General features: G+C 43.7%; 2 long non-coding RNA genes across 2 annotated transcripts; both read left to right on the top strand.

Annotated features, from left to right (window-relative positions):
- Window positions 1-209: 209 nt before the first annotated feature.
- On the top strand, window positions 210-748 carry LOC123412165. The gene is made up of 3 exons (XR_006613433.1): window positions 210-304; window positions 423-459; window positions 554-748. It is a non-coding gene; the product is annotated as an uncharacterized LOC123412165 (long non-coding RNA).
- Window positions 749-968: 220 nt separating this feature from the next.
- LOC123411412 lies at window positions 969-1,723 on the top strand. The gene is made up of 2 exons (XR_006613260.1): window positions 969-1,028; window positions 1,345-1,723. It is a non-coding gene; the product is annotated as an uncharacterized LOC123411412 (long non-coding RNA).
- Window positions 1,724-6,099: the final 4,376 nt, after the last annotated feature.

Here is a 6,099-nt window from a genome sequence, read left to right as displayed (position 1 = left end):
GACAGAGACGAAGACGAAGGCCGAGGAGGTGGTGGTCAGGGATACGGACACGCCTGCTGTGGTGCAGGAACCGGAGGCAAAGATAGATGCAGGAATTGGTTCTGTGGGATTTTGGAAGTTTTGGTGGTTGCAAAATGGTGGAATTGCTGTGAAGTCTTTGGTGATTTTAGAAGTCACGACGGCTGTGACCCCTCCTCCAATTGGCAAAGATAGATGCAGGAATTTGTTCTCAGGACATCGGGCAAAATGGTGGAATTGTTGTGGGATTTTGGAAGTCTTTGGTGGTTCAGAGAGATAGATGCAGGTGAGTTGGTTTTGTGCTTAGTTATGATTGTGTTTGATAATGCCTCGTTCAGTGAGAGTGCCATTCAGTCAATTGTTTGTACGAATTATGTGCAAATTGTGTGATTGTGAGTGAACAGGAGTATAAAAGTGGAACACCGTCAGGCCAGAAGACAGGTGAGAGCTGCTTCCTTGCTTGCATTGTGTGATATCAGTCAGCCTTGCAATGAATGTAACCAACCGATTATATGTTGATGCCCTTTGTTTGTAGGTGACAGGAAGGGGGCTGTCCATGCACACCCACCCAAGAAGGCAGGCAAGACCCCAGCAACCAGCGAGAAGTGGCCCAAGTCTGGAGGGTCGGTCACCTGCAAACAAAGTTACTACATGGAGACGAGCATTTTGTTCAGTTAACTGTTTTCCAGAGTTAGTGCGAGCGGAGACGAAGCTAGTAGAATCATATGGGGCTCCCCCCCACCAGCGTGCTCCAGATCCAGGCCATTGTGCTATCTTGTGTGCTCATCAAGATTCTGAACCTCAGCTACTACGTGGCAGACCCTAACCTGTCCTCCATAGGCCATACCTGTCGGTGACGCTATGAAGGACGTCGAAACCGAATGCCCTGAGATCATGATATGTGTAGGTCTTGTTCGTCCAAGCAAATTCAAATCAGTCTTGTTTGGAGTTTGGTTTATGTCATTCTCCCATGTTTATACCTGTGGTCGAACCTTCTGCAGAATTTGCATGTAAGTCTGTTACTTCAGCTCTTTCAATCCAAATATTGGTTTGGGTATGAATCGAAATCTTTCAGCTATGTGCTTGTTTGACAAATGTACTGACCACTCTGTGCAATTGTTCCTCTCAGATTGTTCCATTGCCCCCTATCGGAGGACTCTTCTCAATCTCAGATCAAACCATGATTTTTTATCAATAGATCTTGATAACTAATGCATTGCAACTTATAAGATTTAAGCGCAGGGAATTCTGAAACATGGGTTTATCCGGACTTTTAGCATGAATGATGTTCCATGAATGACACAATTTGTTTTATGAATGATGTAGGTGCTGATGAATGGGCCTTTCCCCAGCAACAATAGGTGGAGGGGTCAGAAACAATGGTAGAGACCACCCCTTCACGCGCAAGCTCCCCAAGGAGATTTAGGTGGAGATGAAGGAGGGAATCAGCAACAAAACAAAGAGCAGATGACACACCTGATGTCAATGATCAACACCATGGAATGTTGAACAATGGAGGCATAGTGTTTGTGGAGTCAGCAGATGTCACCAAGCAAGAGCTGTCAATTTGACATATTGACAGACTTAGGTACAATTTGTAGCATCTTGTAGATAGTCCTAGATTTAGGTGCAAGAATTCTGGGCCTGGTATGGTGTAATGACTCTTTGTAATGTACTTATGGTGTAATGATATTGTTTCTCTCAACTGCATTTTTGTCTTTACATCTTCTCATAAGATAATTCAAATAAATCCAGATAATTCAAATAAATCCAAATAAATTCAAAAAATTCAAATTAATCCAAATATTTTAAATAAATCCAAATAATTCAAATAAATCCTCATAATTCAAATAAATCCAAATAATTCAAACAATTCAAATTAATCCAAATAATTCAAATAAATCCAGATTATTCAAATAAATTCAAATAAATCCAAATAATCCAAATAAATCCAAATAATTCAAATAAATTCAAATAAATCGAAATAATTTAAATAAACCTTTCCTTTTCACATATTTTCTCATTGAACAGATGACACACTCCAATCTTGACAAACATACACATGACATACACAAAACATAAACATGACACATGAAACAAATTCTCTTTCATTTCTCTTTTTCTTAGTCTATACCCCTTGTTCTATGATGGCCTTCGTATCAGCAATTAGCTCGGCACTACAATATACACATATTATTTCCTCCCCTCCATTTTGTAAACGATCTTTGTGCTATTCCCTCCTTGATCTTTCATGACTTCAACCATAACTGCTTGGAGTGTGATGAAGCTTTTGAATAGCTTATGAGCACCATAGTTCTGAAACTCCTCTTCTACACCCTGTACCAGTTCTCGGATATTCATAGGTGCTCTGCAGTTGGTAAGGGATTGGAGAGAACAATGGAAGCAGAGGTCTAAAACATTAAACTCGGGACTGTTTGGTGGTTGTTGAAGTAACCGAATGTCTAGATCTGTCTCTTCCACAGCTTCTCTTAACTCTGGATCGTTAGGGGGGACATGCGGCCTTGCATTGTCCTGTTGAATAAATATTATTGTTCCATCATCATCGTCAGGCCACTTGTCTTGGATAGACGGGATGACTTTGTTGATCAGATAATCTCGGCATACAGGTCTTGTTACTTTCAAGGATTTGAGCTCCATCGTTCCTCTATCTCTGTTTTGACTGGTTCGTTGTGCCTCTGTCTCGACAACAAACGCCCAAGTACCGATCTTTCCATCGAATGTCATCTCCCCTTCATCACTGTATCGGGGCTTTCCCACTGCGGTCAAAAACATGACCTTCCCAATGCTATTAGTGTTCGACACGGCGCGCTCAGGTTCAGGCTCTCTAGGCACCACATAGTAACTATTTTTTACTCTCGTCATGTCATACCACTTTTCATCAATATGCACCATGTTGTTCATCGACTTGAAACTAGGCCAAGGATTTGAGATCCATTTCTGATCCATCATGGATATGCAAAACTCGAGCCTAACGATCTTGTTCGCTGGCTTGAGGGAAGGCTTGATGGTGTTCGTGATGCGATTCAGCTGTTTCAACTGAAACCTGTCGTGTAACGTCGAGCGAGGAACACCTAACCACTTTGCAAGAGATCGGATCGTTCTTCTTCTGTGACTGCGGGATTGAGCTCTTCTCGACAGATATAGTTGTTTCCTCTTCCTACCACTGTTCCCTTTCTTCTTGTTGGAAATATCAACTTCTTGGCCTGAGTCAAGTTGTCTTTTCGCGTTGGTCCATATTCTTTGAACTGTTCGCAGGTGAACATCCAACATAGTAGCAATGAGCACCTTGTCATATAGGTGAACATCTCCATCTCTGAGCTCGATTACTCTCAAAGCAAAGTAAATACCAAATCTCTCCTTGTTTGACAAGTCCTTCTTTTTTGAATTACGTTGTGCATCACTGTGTTGAGGTTCTTCCTCTTGAACAACTTGAGCTTCTTCCTCTTGAACAGCTTGAGCTTCTTCCTCGTCTGCAACTTGGGCTTCTTTGTTGTCTGCATCTTGTTGATCTTGTTCATCTTCATCCAACAAGTTCAAATCAATGGGACCACCATGTTGAGCTTCGTCCTCCTCTTCAGCCAGCAAGTTCAAATCAATGAGATCACCATGTTGAGCTTCGTCCTCCTCTTCAGCCAGCAAGTTCAAATCAATGAGATCGCCGTGTCGAGCTTCGTCATCCTCTTCAGCCATCAAGTTCAAATCAATGGGATCATCGTGTCGAGCTTCGTCCTCCTCTTCAGCCAGCAAGGTCAAATCAATGGGATCATCGTGTTGAGCTTCGTCCTCCTCTTCAGCCAGCAAGTTCAAATCAATGGGATCATCGTGTTGAGCTTCGTCCTCCTCTTCAGCCAGCAAGTTCAAATCCATAGTTGCTCTATCTATACTCATAACAAGAGTATACAAAAGATGAATCGTGAGCATATAATAATAACAAGAGTACACAGGAAAAAGAGTATATAAGGCTCAAGAGCAATAACAAATCAACAACTGATCATTGCTGTCAACACAAAAGGTATAGATGATCTTAGTGATGATAAAACATTTTTTAAAGCGAGGACTACTTCATTTAAATGCAGATGACCTTACTGAAGTACTCCTTGCATCCACTTTACCAAGTAATCTCTCTCTCTCTCTCTCATTACAAAGTCCTGCATCTAGTGAACCCAAGCCTTGGTACAATGAAGCCCTGATGCTCATGCTTTAATAGATGAATAAATGCTTTATAGGCCTTGGTACATTACAGAATTCTTCAATTGAAATTCAGCAATTCACTTAACTGAACCAACATTATAGAAATTTTCTATTGTATTGAACATAAATTCAGCAAAAAAATCAGTAAAGGAATTAGTCTACTGTACTGAAATTCAGCTAACCAACATTGCAAAATTCCTAGACGATGGCAACATTGCAAAATCAGTAAAGGAATTAGTCTACTGTACTGAAATTCAGATAACTGAACCAACATTGCAAAATTCAGAAAACTTAGGCAACAGCAACAACAGCCCCACTGACTAGCAACAACAACAACAGCTCCTCCAAGCACCAACATTATAGAAATTCAGATAATTAAACCAACATTCCAAATTCAGAGAACTTAGGCAACAGCAGCATCAACACCTCCAAGCAGCAACAACAGAAGCAGCCCCACTGCCGAGCAACAGCAGCACTAGCACCACCGGCGAGCAACAGCAGCACCAGCCCCACCACCACCACCAGCACCAGTACCAGACCCACAGCCGCTAGTTTTCGTTCACCGGAGGAGCCACGTGACAAGCTTAGGCAGCAGCGAGCGGCGGACCACGACGACTAGGCGAATTATCAAGCAATTGAGAGGGGGAAGGTGGTCTGGAAGACCGGAAGATCACCTTGATTCTTTTGAACGGCTCGGGGAATACATGGGAGGATGGACAGCGTCGATGTGGTGTGGAAAAGCGGCGGATGGGGTGGAAGGAGACATGGCCAATTCCGTCAATTCACAACTTCCCAGCCAGCGTAGCTCAAGGATGGTGTAGCTCTCGGCGAGGTAGAGTTTCTGGTAAGCTCGGGGAGGAGGTGGTCCAGCTATGGGAGGCGGCGGGCGGCGGTGGTTGGGCGGCGGCGGTTGCCTCTTTCACAGCGGCACGGGAGGGCGGCGGCGGCGTAGTTGGTGGTCTGCACGAACCTGATGGTTCCTCGCGATGGCGGCTCGCCGCGGCTGGCAACGGCGTCGCGCGAGGAAGGAGAAGAGCCTAATTGCAAAGGATTTAAAAGGCCAAGGTATTTTTTGTAAAAAGGACATTGAACTACGCCCGCAACAGGTTTTATCAGACGGAGGGAGTACATCAGTAAGCTTGAAGCCACCATGTTGACAACACCGGTCGCTACTCCTATTTCCGTGATGAATGGATGCCGAATGACTGAGCCTAATACCAAACAAACATCACATCAACACCCAACATCTAAAGCAAGATGCCTCATCCAGCCTACAATACCTGGACTGGATTACACACCGGTGCTACGCACTTCCACTCGACACCACATGCTCACACTACAAGGGCTGTTATGTCCTTCATCCATCAATCTATACTCAGATGAGATACTGACGCATCGACCTTGTGAGGCCTCTCCGACATTGATGCGAGACAACATTGTCCTCCTGCATGAGTCCATCACCATCCATCAGACGTTGACTCTCCACTACGCCATGCCGTCGAGATCCGTCGCCATCGAAGTGTAGGATGAAACACAGCTCCACCACCTACCGACGCCCAACCACCAAACCTTTTACATGTACGTGAAGCCGATGAATGTCTCCAAAGATGATGCTTTATAAGGCACAATGCCGAGTAAGAGCATCTACATCCATGAATACCTAATTTGAGTTTCCAAACGTCATGCAGCCGGGCAGTGACCGGTCATACCCCCATATTTAATCTCATACAACCATAGTTACTATTTTTTGATTAGCAATTTCATACAAATTCATGCAACGACAAGATCTACATACTACCAACTAACAACTACACTACTCGTCTTCCTCATTGGAGATGTTGATGAAGTTCATGTTAGATCTGCCGGCCT

The sequence above is a fragment of the Hordeum vulgare genome, chromosome 7H (assembly GCF_904849725.1).
Source record: "Hordeum vulgare subsp. vulgare chromosome 7H, MorexV3_pseudomolecules_assembly, whole genome shotgun sequence".
Taxonomy (NCBI): Eukaryota; Viridiplantae; Streptophyta; class Magnoliopsida; order Poales; family Poaceae; genus Hordeum; species Hordeum vulgare.
This window is presented reverse-complemented; position numbering and strand designations above follow the sequence as displayed.